The sequence below is a fragment of the Cupressus sempervirens genome, chromosome 11, assembly GCF_028749045.1.
Source record: "Cupressus sempervirens isolate cs-2001-9-10 chromosome 11, ASM2874904v1, whole genome shotgun sequence".
NCBI lineage: Eukaryota > Viridiplantae > Streptophyta > Pinopsida > Cupressales > Cupressaceae > Cupressus > Cupressus sempervirens.
Window position 1 is genome coordinate 234,647,035 of NC_143128.1, and position 16,991 is coordinate 234,664,025.

The 16,991-nt window shown below is 39.1% G+C and overlaps 1 long non-coding RNA gene across 1 annotated transcript; it reads left to right on the top strand.

Annotated features, from left to right (window-relative positions):
• The first annotated feature begins 15,150 nt into the window (after positions 1–15,150).
• Positions 15,151–16,418, top strand: LOC149529025 (uncharacterized). Its single transcript, XR_016358662.1, has 3 exons — positions 15,151–15,219; positions 15,913–15,993; positions 16,341–16,418. It is a non-coding gene; the product is annotated as an uncharacterized LOC149529025 (long non-coding RNA).
• The last annotated feature ends 573 nt before the right edge of the window (positions 16,419–16,991 follow it).

The following is a 16,991-nucleotide window of genomic DNA, read 5'->3' on the forward strand; positions in this document are numbered from 1 at the left end:
ATATTATATATTATTATATTAATATGTATGTCATTAATATATACAATAACGTAATATTTTCATTAAATGTAATATGTATTATATATTATTATATTAATATGTATAATAATATAATATTTATATAACAACGTAATATTTTTATTAAATATAATATATATTATAAATATTATTATATTAATATGTATGTTATTAATATATTTATATAATAACGTAATATTTTCATTAAATATAATAATGTAATATGTATATGTATATATATATATTATTATATTGATATGTATATTATTAATATATATGTATATTATTAATATATAACAGTCAAAGGAGGTCATAGGGTGACCTATAACCCTCTTTGACCCATTAAATGATGATATATGTCTCTAGGGGTCCTAGGACCCCTAGGGACATATGTCATCTTTTAATGGGTCAAAGGAGGTCCCTTTGACCCATTAAATGACGACATATGTCCCTAGGACCTCCAGGGACATAACCGAATCGTTCATATCGGTCAAAGGGGTTCATAGGGTGACCTATGACCCCCTTTGACCCATTAAACGACGACATATGTCTCTAGGGGTCCTAGGACCCCTAGGGACATATTCGAATGGGTATTATGGGTCAAAGGGGGTCATAGATACCCTCTCTGACCCATTAAACGATGACATATGTCCCTAGGGGTCAAAGGGGGTCATAGGGTGACCTATGACCCCCTTTGACCCATTAAACGACGACATATGTCTCTAGGGGTCCTAGGACCCCTAGGGACATATTCGAATGGGTATTATGGGTCAAAGGGGGTCATAGGTACCCTCTTTGACCCATTAAACGATGACATATGTCCCTAGGGGTCCTAGGACCCCTAGGGACAGAGTCGAATCGTTCATATGGGTCAAAGGGGGTCATAGGGTGACCTATGACCCCCTTTGACCCATTAAATGACGACATAAGTCCCTAGGGGTCCTAGGACCCCCAGGGACATAGTCGAATCATTCATATGGGTCACCCTATGACCCCTTTTGACCCATTAAACGACGACATATGTCCCTAGGGGTCCTAGGACCTCCAGGGACATATTCGAATGGGTAATATGGGTCAAAGGGGGTCATAGGGTGACCTATGACCCTCTTTGACCCATTAAACGACGACATATGTCCCTAGGGGTCCTAGGACCCCTAGGGACATATTCCAATCGTTCATATGGGTCAAAGGGGGTCATAAGGTGACCTATGACCCTCTTTGACCCATTAAACGACGATATATGTCTCTAGGGGTCCTAGGACCCCTAGGGACATATTTGAATGCGTAATATGGGTCAAAGGGGGTCATAGGGTGACCTATGACCCTCTCTGACTCATTAAACGACGACATATTTCTCTAGGGGTCCTTGGACCCCTAGGGACATATTCAAATTGTTCATATGGGTCAAAGGGGGTCATAGGTCTTTGACCCATTAAACGACGACATATGTCCCTAGGGGTCCTCAGACCCCTAGGGACATATTCGAATCGTTCATATGGGTCAAAGAGGGTCATAGGGTGACCTATGACCCTCTTTGAACCATTAAACGACGACATATGTCCCTAGGGGTCCTCAGACCCCTAGGGACATATTCGAATCGTTCATATGGGTCAAAGGGGGTCATAGGTTTGACTCATTAAACAACGACATATGTCCCTAGGGGTCCTAGGACCCCTAGGGACATATTCGAATTGTACATATGGGTCAAAGGGGGTCATAGGGTGACCTATGACCCCCTTTGACCCATTAAACGACGACATATGTCTTTAGGGGTCCTAGGACCCCTAGGGACATATTCGAATGGGTATTACGAGTCAAAGGGGGTCATAGGGTGACCTATGACCCTCTTTGACCCATTAAACGACAACATATGTCCCTAGGGGTCCTTGGACCCCAAGAGACATATTTGAATGGGTAATATGGGTCAAAGGGGGTCATAGGGTGACCTATGACCCTCTTTGACCCATTAAACGACGACATATGTGCCTAGGCATCCTAGGACCCTAGGGACATATTTGAATTGTTCATATGGGTCAAAGGGGGTCATAGGGTGACCTATGACCCCCTTTGACCCATTAAACGACGACATATGTCCCTAGGGGTCCTAGGAACCCTAGGGACATATTCAAATGGGTAATATGGGTCAAATGGGGTCATAGGGTAACCTATGACCCTCTTTGACCCATTAAACGACGACATATGTCTCTACGGGTCTTAGGACACCTAGGGACATATTCGAATTGTTCATATGGGTCAAAGGGGGTCATACGGTGACCTATGACCCTCTTGACCCATTAAACGATGATATATGTCTCTAGGGGTCCTCGGACCCCTAGGGACATATTCGAATGGGTAATATGGGTCAAAGCGGGTCATAGGGTGACCTATGACCCTCTTTGACGCATTAAACGACGACATATGTCCCTAAGGGTCCTAGGACCCCTAGGGACATATTAGAATGGGTAATATGGGTCAAATGGGGTAATACGGTAACCTATGACCCTCTTTGACCCATTAAACGATGACATATGTCTCTAGGGGTCCTAGGACCCCTAGCGACATATTCGAATCGTTCATATGGGTCAAAGGGGGTCATAGGGTGACCTATGACCCTCTTGACGCATTAAACGACGATATATGTCTCTAGGGGTCCTAGAACCCCTAGGGACATATTCGAATGGGCAATATGGGTCAAAGAGGGTCATAGGGTGACCTATGACCCTCTTTGACCCATTAAACGATGACATATGTCCCTAGGGGTCCTCGGACCCCAAGGGACATATTCAAATGGGTAATATGGGTCAAATGAGGTCATAGGGTGACCTATGACCCTCCTTGACCCATTAAACGATGACATATGTCCCTAGGGGTCATAGGGTGACTTATGACCCCCTTTGATGCATTAAACGACAACATATGTTCTTAGGGGTCCTAGGACCCCTAGGGACATATTCGAATGGGTAATATGGGTCAAATGGGGTCATAGGGTAACCTATGACCCTCTTTGACCCTTTAAATGATGACATATGTCTCTAGGGGTCCTAGGACCCCTAGGGACATATTCAAATCATACATATGGGTCAAAGGGGGTCATAGGGTGACCTATGACCCTCTTTGACCCATTAAACGATGATATATGTCTCTAGGGGTCCTAGGACCCCTAGCGACATTTTCGAATGGGTAATATGGGTCAAAGGGGGTCATAGGGTGACCTATGACCCTCTCTGACCCATTAAACAACGAGATATGTCGCTAGGGGTCCTAGGACCCCTAGGGACATATTCGAATGGGTAATATGGGTCAAAGGGGGTCATAGGCTGACCTATGACCCTCTTTGATCCATTAAACGATGACATATGTCTCTAGGGGTCCTAGGACCCCTAGGGACATATTCGAATGGGTATTATGGGTCAAAGGGGGTCATAGGTCACCCTATGACCCTCTTTGACCTATTATACGACGACATATGTCCCTAGGGGTCCTCGGACCGCAAGGGACATATTCGAATGGGTAATATGGGTCAAATGGGGTCATAGGGTGACCTATGACCCTCTTTGACCCATTAAATGACGACATATGTCCCTAGGGGTCCTAGGATGTCTAGAGACATATTCGAATGAGTAATATGGGTCAAAGGGGGTCATAGGGTGACCTATGACCCTCTTTGACCCATTAAACGACGACATATGTCCCTAGGACCCCTAGGGACATATTCCAATCAATCATACAGGTCAAAGGGGGTCATAGGGTGACCTATGACCCTCTTTGACCCATTAAACGACGATATATGTCTCTAGGGGTCCTAGGACCCCTAGGGACATATTCGAATGGGTAATATGGGTCAAAGGGGGTCATAGGGTGACCTATACCCTATGACCCTCTCTGACGCATTAAATGAAAACATATTTCTCTAGGGGTCCTTTGACCACTAGGGACATATTCGAATTGTTCATATGGGTCAAAGGGGGTCATAGGGTGACCTATGACCCCCTTTGACCCATTAAACGACGACATATGTCCCTAAGGGTCCTAGGACCCCTAGGGACATATTCGAATGGGTAATATGGGTCAAATGGGGTCATAGGGTAACCTATGACCCTCTTTGACCCATTAAACGACGACATATGTCCCTAGGGGCCTGACATAGTCGAATCGTTCATATGGGTCAAAGAGGGTCATAGTGTGACCTATGATCCTTTTTGATCCATTAAACAACGACATATGTCCCTAGGGGTCCTCGGACCCCTAGGGACATATTCGAATCGTTCATATGGGTCAAAGGGGGTCATAGCGTGACCTATGACCCTCTTTGACCCATTAAACGACGACATATGTCCCTAGGGGTCCTAGGACCCCTAGGGACATATTTGAATCGTACATATGGGTCAAAGGGGGTCATAGGGTGACCTATGACCCCCTTTGACCCATTAAACGACGACATATGTCTCTAGGGGTCCTAGGACCCCTAGGGACATATTCGAATGGGTATTATGGGTCAAAGGGGGTCATAGGGTGACCTATGACCCTCTTTGACCCATTAAACAACGATATATGTCCCTAGGGGTCCTAGGACCCTAGGGACATATTCTAATCGTTCATATGGGTCAAACGGGGTCATAGGGTGACCTATGACCCCCTTTGACTCATTAAACGACGACATATGTCCCTAGGGGTCCTAGGACCCCTAGGGACATATTTGAATCATTCATATGAGTCAAAGGGGGTCGTAGGGTGACCTATGACCCCCTTTAACCCATTAAACGATGACATATGTCCCTAGGGGTCTTAGGACCCCTAGGGACATATTCGAATGGGTAATATGGGTCAAATGGGGTCATAGGGTAACCTATGACCTTCTTTGACCCATTAAACGATGACATATGTCTCTAGAGGTCCTAGGACCCCTAGGGACATATTCGAATCGTTCATATGGGTGAAAGGGGGTCATAGGATGACCTATGACCCTCTTGACCCATTAAACAACGATATATGTCTCTAGGGGTCCTAGGACCCCTAGGGACATATTCGAATGGGTAATATGGATCAAAGGGGGTCATAGGGTGCCTTATGACCCTCTTTGATCCATTAAACGATGACCTATGTCCCTAGGGGTCCTCGGACCCCAAGGGACATATTCGAATGGGTAATATGGGTCAAGGGGGTCATAGGGTGACCTATGACCCCTCTTTGACCCATTAAACGATGACATATGTCCCTAGGGGTCCTAGGACCCTAGGGACATATTTGAATCGTTCATATGGGTCAAAGGGGGTCATACGGTGACCTATGACCCCCTTTGACTCATTAAACGACAACATATGTCCCTAGGGGTCCTAGGACCCCTAGGGACATATTTGAATCATTCATATGAGTCAAAGTGGGTCGTAGGGTGACCTATGACCCCCTTTGACCCATTAAACGACAACATATGTCCCTAGGGACATATTCGAATGGGTAATATGGGTCAAATGGGGTCATAGGGTAACCTATGACCCTCTTTGACCCATTAAATGACGACGTATGTCTCTAGGTGTCCTAGGACCCCTAGGGACATATTCAAATCGTTCATATGGGTCAAAGGGGGTCATAGGGTGACCTATGACCCTCTTGACCCATTAAACGACGATATATGTCTCTAGGGGTCCTAGGACCCCTAGGGACATATTCGAATGGGTAATATGGGGCAAAGGGGGTCATAGGTCACCCTATGACCCTCTTTTACCCATTTAACGACGACATATGTCCCTAGGGGTCCTAGGACCCCTAGGGACATATTCGAATGGATAATATGGGTCAAAGGGGGTCATAGGGTGACCTATGACCCTCTTTGACCCATTAAACGAAGACATATGTCCCTAGGGGTCCTAGGACCCTATGGACATATTCGAATGGTCCATATGAGTCAAAAGGGGTCATAGGGTGACCTATGACCCCCTTTGACCCATTAAACGACGACATATGTCCCTAGGGGTCCTAGGACCCCTAAGGACATATTTGAATCGTTCATATGAGTCAAAGGGGGTCATAGGGTGACCTATGACCCCTTTTGACCCATTAAACGACGACATATGTCCCTAGGGGTCCTAGGACCCCTAGGGACATATTTGAATCGTTCATATGAGTCAAAGGGGGTCATAGGGTGACCTATGACCCCCTTTGACCCATTAAACGATGACATATGTCCCTAGGGGTCCTAGGACCCCTAGGGACATATTCGAATGGGTAATATGGGTCAAATGGGGTCATAGGGTAACCTATGACACTCTTTGACCCATTAAACGATGACATATGTCTCTAGGGGTCTTAGGACCCCTAGGGACATATTCGAATCGTTGATATGGATCAAAGGGGTTCATAGGGTGACCTATGACTCTCTTGACCCATTATACGATGATATATGTCGCTAGGGGTCCTCGGACCCATAGGGACATATTCGAATGGGTAATATGGGTCAAAGGGGGTCATAGGGTGACCTATGACTCTCTTTGACCCATTAAACGAGGACATATGTCCCTAAGGGTGCTAGGACCCCTAGGGACATATTTGAATGGGTAATATGGGTCAAATGGGGTCATAGGGTAACCTATGACCCTCTTTGACCTATTAAACGATGACATATGTTTCTAGGGGTCCTAGGACCCCTAAGGACATATTTGAATTGTTCATATGGGTGAAAGGGGGTCATAGGGTGACCTATGACCCTCTTGACGCATTAAACGTCGATATATGTCTCTAGGGGTCCTAGGACCCCTAGGGACATATTCGAATGCCCTATGACCCCCTTTGACCCATTAAACGACGACATATGTCCCTAGGGGTCCTCGGACCCTAAGGGACATATTCGAATGGATAATATGGGTCAAATGGGGTCATAGGGTGACCTATGACCCTCTTTGACCCATTAAACGACGACATATGTCCCTAGGGGTCCTAGGACCCTAGGGACATATTCTAATCGTTCATATGGGTCAAAGGGGGTCATAGGGTGACCTATGACCCCTTTTGACCCATTAAACGACAACATATGTCCCTATGGGTCCTAGGACCCCTAGGGACATATTTGAATCGTTCATATGAGTCAAAGGGGGTCGTAGGGTGACCTATGACCCCCTTTGATGCATTAAACGACGACATATGTTCTTAGGGGTCCTAGGACCCCTATGGACATATTCGAATGGGTAATATGGGTCAAATGGGGTCATAGGGTAACCTATGACCCTCTTTGACCCTTTAAATGACGACATATGTCTCTAGGGGTCCTATGACCCTTAGGGACATATTTGAATCGTACATATGGGTCAAAGGGGGTCATAAGGTGACCTATGACCCTCTTGATCCATTAAACGACGATATATGTCTCTAGGGGTCCTAGGACCCCTAGGGACATATTCGAATGAGTAATATGGGTCAAAGGGGGTCATAGGGTCGTTTAATGGGTCAAAGAGGGTCATAGGGTGACCTATGACCCTCTCTGACCCATTAAACGATGAGATATTTCGCTAGGGGTCCTAGGACCCCTAGGGACATATTCGAATGGGTAATATGGGTCAAAGGGGGTCATAGGGTGACCTATGACCCCGTTTGACCCATTAAACGATGACATATGTCTCTAGGGGTCCTAGGACCCCTAGGGACATATTCGAATGGGTATTATGGGTCAAAGGGGGTTATAGTGTGACCTATGACCCTCTTTGACCCATTAAACGACGACATATGTCCCTAGGGTTCCTTGGACCCCAAGGGACATATTCGAATGGGTAATATGGGTCAAAGGGGGTCATAGGGTGACCTATGACCCTCTTTGACCCATTAAATGACGACATATGTCGCTAGGGTTCCTAGGACCCCTAGGGACATATTTGAATCATTCATATGAGTCAATGGGGGTCATAGGGTGACCTATGACCCCCTTTGATCCATTAAACGGCGACGTATGTCCCTAGGGGTCCTAGGACCCCTAGGGACATAGTCGAGTCGTTCATATGGGTCAAAGGGGGTCATAGGGTGACCTATGACCCCTTTTGACCCATTAAACGACGACATATGTCTCTAGGGGTCCTAGGACCCCTAGGGACATATTCGAATGGGTATTATGGGTCAAAGGGGGTCATAGGGTGACCTATGATCCTCTTTGACCCATTAAACGACGACATATGTCCCTAGGGGTCCTTGGACCCCAAGGGACATATTCGAATGGGCAATATGGGTCAAAGGGGGTCATAGGGTGACCTATGACCCTCTTTGACCCATTAAATGATGACATATGTCCCTAGGGGTCCTAGGACCGCTAGGGACATATTTGAATCGTTCATATGAGTCAAAGGGGCTCATAGGTCATTTGCTATCTGATATCCGATTTATTATCTGATATCGGATCTGACTGGCCCAAATTCGCGTGAAAATAAGGGCCGCGGGTCTGTGATTTTGTGTTTAATCCATGCACAGGTATCGAATATCTGATATTATAATATATATAATATAACATATATATTACATTTTATATATTTTTATATTATATTTTATATTTATTATATTAATTTACTATATATTATAATATAAAATATTATTTTTATACTATATTATTATAATTTATAATATATTATACTTTTTTATTATATATTATATTATTAGATATTACTTTTTATTATTATATTATATTATATTTATACATTATATTACATTACTATATATTATAATATATGAAATATTATATTATATTATTATAATATAATATGTTATTATAATATTATTATTATTATTATACTATAATATAATAATAATATTATAGTATAATAATAATAATATTATTATTATTATTATATTATAGTGTAATAATAATAATAATAATATTATTATTATTATATTATAGTATAATAATAATTATAATAATATTATTATATTATAGTATAATAATAATTATAATAATATTATTATATTATAGTATAATAATTATTATAATAATAATATTATTATAATATAATAGTATGATATATTATTTAATATTATTATTATTATTTTCTATCAATAATAATAATATTAAATAATATATCATACTATTATATGATTTTAATTATTAGACGGATATTGGATTTAAAATCGGATATCCGATATCAAATCGGATATCTAATAAGGCTCGGCTTAACCTTCCAGGTTTGTTTCTTGGATAGGTAGAAAAAAGTCAGAGCAGATTTTGAAGCGCTTTTAGGCGTCTTCAAACTCTTTTTTTTCACATCGCCACTTTTTGGCACACCATGATCCTGCACATACCCTAAAAATTTGTGCCATTAAAAACTTGCATGACATTGACTAGTTCATTCAACATCAATATGCTTTTGATGCTCGGCCTTAACTATGTCTTCTATTGTTTGCTCGACTCCTAAGTCACTCAACACTAACTTCCTTTTCGTCACTAATTGTTTGCTTGACACTAGAGTGACTCAACACATATTGACTTCTCGACTCCTATTAGTGCTCGACACTAACTATCATATCACTTGACATGTATTTTTTGGACACTTATGCTCGACATGGTCTGATCACTCGACTCGCAGTGATCACTTTTCTTGCTTTGTTCACTTGGCATGCACTATGCACTTGGCCTAAGTAGTGGCTCGGTCACAGTGATGACCAACCAACTATGCTAGATAATGACTAAGTGTTTTGTCACTACTTTGTGAAAACCATAATGAGATTAACAAAACATATGACATCAAACTCATCAAGATTCTCATCTTCATTATTGATCTCTTTTATGATTCCCTTTATGCCATAAATGTCCCTATATCACATAACTTCCTGTGACAACTTGAAGGAACAACATGATCCTTCCTCTTGAACTATCTTCTCTGTTATGATATCATGTATAAGTTGAGGAAGAACCTTATGCACATCATTCTTCTTATCTTAAAAAATGGGGTTGTCCATAAGACCATTCTCCTCTTCCTTTGTATTGACAAAAAAATGAAGCTCCTCAAATAAGAGGATTGGACCTTCCTTCTTTTTGTTATCCTATATTTATAGAGAGGTTTATTGGAATACAACCTTCTCTATATCCTTTTATGGTGCAGAAGCACCTAGTTAAAGCTTTCATGATTGGTTCTAGTTGGTTTGGATTTTGGGCATGTATTGACTCTAGCCAAGTTGGGGGTGTGGGTGAGTTTGGAACTTGCAGAGGTCATCTTTTTGTATTGCAGAAGTTGCTAGGTAGATGTTTTTGGTGTGTGTTTATGAGTGTAGCTTGTGCTAGGGGGCATAGGTCTAGGACCATAAGAAGCCTGAAGAAGGGTTTTTTCAACCCACCTTGTCATCTATGATGTGATTTAATCCTCTTGCATGGAGTAGGACTCCTAACATGCCATTTAGGAGTTGGAAAGAGAATATATGTCAAATTGGGCAACAATTGGGAAAAGTTGTCAAGAAGGAAAAAATGGCCTAAATCATGCACATTGATTTCCTAGGGGCTAAATTATGTCTAGAAATCATTGGTGGATCAAACTAGATATGTTTAGAGGTTCCCAAGTGAAGGAGAGAAAAGTTGCTTAAGGGTGCAAAAAGCTGTCAAGATTGTGCAACTTTTTGAAAAGTTACTTGACAACTTTTTGGTAGAAAAGTTGCAAAATGCAAGGAGAAGCTTGGTGGTTATTCCAACCACCTGCAACCTCTTTAGGAGCCTATCAAATCATAAATCAAACACATCACAAGGGTTGCGAGTTGTATTGAGCAAGTTTTGTGCACTTGAATACACAATTTTCCAGTTCAGTTTGAGATAGTTTATATAATTTGAATTGCATGTACGGACAAATGGATTAAACCACCCAATCTGGTGTTGGATTTGTGTTTCTTATGTTTGTACAATACTTTTCTATTTAAGTCACTAGTTTGTAAGTGCTCATCTAACTAGGTTTTGAAATTCTTTTCTAAGTATCCTATGTGTTGTTTCAATCTTTATTGCTTGAGCAATAATGGCTCCCCCGTGAGTTCCTACTGTGAGTTCTTCATGGCTTTAGGGGACATGGGAGTAGAGCCAATGTTCATACTGTATATAAGTTTTGGGGCCCTAGAAAGCATGACAAGAAATTTAAAAGTTATTCCCTAGGCAAGTTTGTTGTACTTGGTTAGGCGATCACAGAATTGGAAGAGAGGTTTTAGGGTTTGAAAGTGTTTAATACTTCAAACCAAGTGGTGTAGTATAAGAAGGTTTGAGTGGTGTCAACATAGATATGAGAGGAAAAGGTCTCATGATAAGTTTTGGAAGGGGATAGAACATACCCTAGCTAGACTGGTCACCATTACTTTGAAACCCTTAAAAATAGGCATAAAATTTTCTTTTTGGTCTATGGGCAATTTGAAGATCTGAGACCCACAAAATGTGTGAGATTTTCCAAAAGGGTACTCGAATATAAGGTTTTTTTGCCACCTCCTTTGGAGAAAATTAAGACTAAAGCCCAAAAACCCAAGTTGGAGGGCTAATCCTAGTAGCCCTCTGTGTGGCATTTTTGGCTTAGGAACAAAGAACTTGATGATACCTTGTAAGATTATGGTCCAAAAGTCCAAGGGAAGTCTGACATTACTTGCAAGAGCCCTCACTCTATGAGGTTGAGGAAATTGGTTAGAAAAATCACAAGTAGAAGGTTAACAAATGTGTTTGAAGAGGTATTTGGGTAAAAAAAGAACTATAACCATTGGTGTAACTAGGTTGAGAGTGGATAGAGGATAGGATAGAGATCCTTTAAAGATTAGGGCATCAAGGAAACCCTAATAGGCTAGGAGAAAGCCTAAGAAAGTCCTTGGGAAAGTAATGACTAAGAAGCAGTTTAACCTAGTATTACCTCATCTTACAACTCCTTTTTCTCAAGATATAATTCTTCTTCTTGAAGCATCTCCTTATCTTTGTAATAAAATGGAAGTGCATATCCAATTGGTTGCAATTCTTCCTTAGTATCCAATTGCTTGTTGCCTTCCCTATCCACTACTTGCATTGCAAGTAACTTATACTGCTACACCTTCTTAGGACTTGAATTTGCTGTGTAGCATTTGGGTCTAGTAAGAAATATTTTCTTGTGTCTAATTATATTCATCCACTTCAATAGCTCTCATCTACTCTTGAAAATTCAACATTATCTCCTTGACACTAACATTTTCCAAGACTCCCACATGTTGATGCAAGGTGAGAAAACATTCATGTTGATGGGGGCTAAAACACGGCTTATTTGGTCACTAGTAAGTTTATGCATCTCCAAAAAGTCTATGTATGGGTGGATGAGAGGAAAGCACTAGAAAATTGCTCACAACTTACTGTAACATGGAAGTGTGGAGAAAATTAGAAGTATTTACAACCAAATATTATAGATGGGGAGGCAAAGTGTTTGCATTTCATGGAAGGGAGTAACAAAAATCCACTATTTATACTTTATAGTATCCCTCCACATAAAAGCATATGAAATAAAAATGCCTACAACCGGTATTTGAAACAAGGAGTGGTCTACTCAAAATAGAGAACCAGGTATGTGTCACCATGATCAACCAAATCATCTAAATTATAGTTGTTAAGTGTTTGAAATATGCCTCTTGAAGGGTGAAAAAACTAAAGAATGCACCCAATTTCCAACTATGGTATGCCAAAGTTTATTGTTGATACCTACTAGGTTCTTGCTTAAATAAGTCAATTGGGAAGCTTCATAAGTGTTGGAAAAATTGTTCCCTATGAAACAACCTCCAAGATTTTAGAAGTTAGCTCACCATACTGGTGCTTTTGTTAAAGGGGACAGAGCAAAAAATGGGAAACGACCAACCTAAGTGATTTTTCCAAAACTTTCACAACCCTTTGAAGCTCTTTTCTGAAATAATAGGAACAAGAAACTCCTTAAAACTAAAGCACATAACACCCCAAACTCTTCATTTTTTGAGAGAGAAAAAGATTCAAAAGTCAAATTGACATAGCAAAAAATATTCATATATCTTTGTGAGAAGAAATTGCTAAGGCCCATAGGAGTTGTTCCTGTTATCTTACTAAAACAACTATTCAATGAGAATTTCATTCATTGAACCTTAGATTACAAACATTGAACAAGAATAAAACATGGTTCAATAACTTGTGCATCTATAATGAAATCATAGATGCTCAAAATAACATATGATAGCTATGTCACTCTAGAATGACACAAAATTTAAATTTATTCATAAAATCAAAGTAAAATACACAATATTAGCAGACTGGGCATAGTCCAAAATGTATGTTTTATTGATTATTTGAATATAAAGATAAGGTCAAATAATAATATAATAACTCTTTGCTAAGAGTTCTTTTCTTTTAGAATGATGAGGAAAAGACTGGAGAACCCAAAAATTCCCTAATACAATGTGCCCACAGACTTTTATAGAAATAATTCTTTGAATAGAATGTTAATAATACAATTGAAAATGGGTTTTGTGAATGTTCCATATGGAAATCTCATCATAGTAGTTGCTATGAATACCTCAAGCATGTTGATTTCTATATCATTGTTTTCCTTTTGCATGCACAACATGGGTATCATCTATGCCTCTTTTAAATTCCTTCACAATGGTGAGAATAAAATTCCAACTTCACTCATAACAATCATTCCCTTTTAGCATGTGCATAACAGTTGCATATCCAGTTCAAATTTGCCTCGAGATGTGCCACTAAATAAAAACATGACATATTTCTCAATGGATGTGGGCCCCACAAGTCCATTGGGCGACATGACCACATATCATAGACATGTAACAATGATGAGTGTTCTTGAGTTTTTCTTTCCTTCCAAGCTTTAGAATCTCCACAGTGCTGATGTGTGGCACCCCTACCATGAACACACATTGAAAGGTGAAGCATTTGAAGGAAAAGAGGCTTGTGGACTTGGTAGAAAATGCACCATTTTGACATTTGGTTCCCCCAACTTTATAGAGTCATAAACTTTTTCTAATTGCTAATAATTCAAAACATAGTACACTTAGCACTCTGTCTTCAACACATTGCACTAAGGGATGAATGTCAATTTCACCCCCAAATTCTGCTTGGCAGGTCTCTGAAAATGCACTTTTATGAAACCATTACAAGTGGATGCATTGTTAATTTGAATCGATCATTTCTCCATTGAGACCTTTGTTATACAAACATCACAATTTTCTCAATAGCTTCCCAATTTGCCTTATGCATTATACAAATTTATGGAAATTATAGATGTAAATTCCCTAAATTGACCTTCCACACCTCTTCGACATATCCTTTACACATCCAAATACAATTACTAATATTAATCCCAAACAAACCAAATCTATATACTTTCTATTCTTTTTATATATTTGAATTACAAAACTAAGAACAATTATTTCATCATTATCAAACTAGACATAATTTTATCATTAGCTTACCAATTGCCCTTATGCATTATACAAATCTATGTAAACTATAGACATAAATATCCTTAATTTACTTTACACATCTCTTCGAGATATCCTTGCACATCAAAACATAATCGCTAGTATTCATCCCAAACAAACTAAATCTATATACTTTCTATTCGTTTTATATATTTGAATTATAGATGTAAATTCCCTAAATTGACCTTCCACACCTCTTTGACATATCCATTACACATCACAATACAATTACTAATATTAATCCCAAACAAACCAAATCTATATACTTTCTATTCTTTTTATATATTTGAACTACAAAACTAAAAACAATTATTTTATCATTATCAAACTAGACATAATTTTATCATTAGCTTACCAATTGCCCTTATGCATTATACAAATCTATGTAAACTATAGACATAAATCTCCTTAATTTACTTTCCACATCTCTTTGAGATATCCTTGCACATCAAAATAGAATCACTAATATTCATCCCAAACAAACTAAATCTATATACTTCCCATTCGTTTTATATATTTGAATTATTAAGCTAAGATCAATTATTTTATCATTATCAAACTATGCATGCAAGTAAAGTGATCGCGGGGTGACCGTTAAATTCAACCCGGCGCCTTACCGTTAAAGAAAGAGATTCAAATTCAAGTAAATAAAGACGCACCGCACCATTTTTTTTCCTTTATAAAACTGAAAAGCACATTGGTCTTTGTTATGTTTTCTTTTCCTTTTTTACAATCCTTGCTTGGGGGCTATCAAACACGCATTCTGCAATTGACCTTCAACTTCAAATGCAAGAAGGCAATGTATGTACTGAAGATTTAACCGTTCTTATAAAATTTGTATTCTAATTTTTCATAGCCAAGGCACCTGCAATTTATCTTAGTATTTTTACAAACAGAGCATATTTCTTTTATAAATCGTAAGGAAATTTATGTACTGAAGATTTAAACAATTCTTATGGACATTTGTATTTTAACTTTTCACAGCCAAGGCACCTGCAGTTTATCTTAGTGTTTCTACAAACAGATCATATTTCTTTTCTAAATCGTAAGGACAGCTACGAACTTGTAAATTTATTTAGATTAACTTCTTTTATATGATTATTAATAGAGTTTCAGGTTTCGAACTACATTTCCAATTGAAAATTTGGTCATGTCAGTCTCCAATTCTACGTGAGCATAATATTTCTGTTTGCAATAAAACGATATTCAGTTGACATTTGCGTTTCTTTTGTGGTTCTTTTCCTAATTACTCCTGCTGGTAGGTTTGATCTACAGATGAGGGCCAAAAAATATGATCAATTCGGCTATTATAGTCTGGCATTCCACATGAATATTATAATTCTGTTTGCATTAAGGGCATGTACTGAAATTTCTGGGTTATTCTCTTCTTGCATTCGAAGTTCCTATAGCCAATGTTTTTTATGTAGGCTATTTTTCTTGGGTGTTTTTACTAGGTTATTAAGAGAAATTTTGGTTATTTTGTTTGATCTGCAGGCGAGAGTCAAAAAATATGGTGAATTCGGTCAATTTAGCCTGGTATTTCACGTGCATATCATAATTCTGTTTGCAATAATGGTATGTACTCAAATCTGTGTACTATTCTTCTCTCGTATTCTAGAATAATTTTCTAGGGTGTTTCAAGCCCCAAGGCTAGTGTATTTATCTTTATTTACAAACAGAGGATATATCTTTTAGAAACTGGAAGGACTGCTGAGAGCTTGCAACGTTATCTAGTTTAACTTGCTTTAGATGATTAATCAATTGGTTTTTAAGTTTTGATTTACAAAAAGGGCTAAGATAGATAGAGAATTCAGTAGTTTTCATCTCCAATTCTACATGGGTATAATATTCGTTAAAATGATCAACTAATTGATACTTGGGTTTCTTTTCTGGTTTATTTTCCTAATCACTCTTGATTGCAGGTTTAATCTGCAGAAGAGGGCCAAAAAAATGACGAATCCGGTCATTTTATCCTTCTACTCCACCTGATAATTTTATAAATCTATCTGCAATATGGGTATGTACTCAAATTTCTGGATAATTTCCTCTTATTAATATTTCAAAACGTTACCATGTTTCTTGGGGTTGTGTTTATCAATTTTTAACAAATTATCATGCCACCTGGGGTATACTAGGTCTCTTAAGGGTAAAGGGTAGTTTTCTGCTTTGAAAGACCATTTTACCTGAGCTTATCTTATTTAATTTGTCTCTAATGAAATTTTATTTGTTTGGTACTTGAAGTATTTTATTCACACCTCCTTAATTTTTGTTGTGAGTTCTCTATTTCTCTTAAACTTGGGTATTCTGCACTTCACATATTGGAGTGCAGTACATAACCAATTTTAATATGTTGCCTTGGCTTCGTATATTGGCTTGTGTTGCACAAGAATCTTGGATGCAACTTGCACTCAAATTTGAACAAATTACCACATCCCTTGGAGTTTCAACCTAGGGTTGTTCTATGATACCTCATTAAGTATACCATTCAAACTGGTTTCTGATAATTTTTTCACTTCTGGCGAATCTTTTGAAGTTCTAACATAGGGTTCATTTCATGGAGGATTCCTCACCTA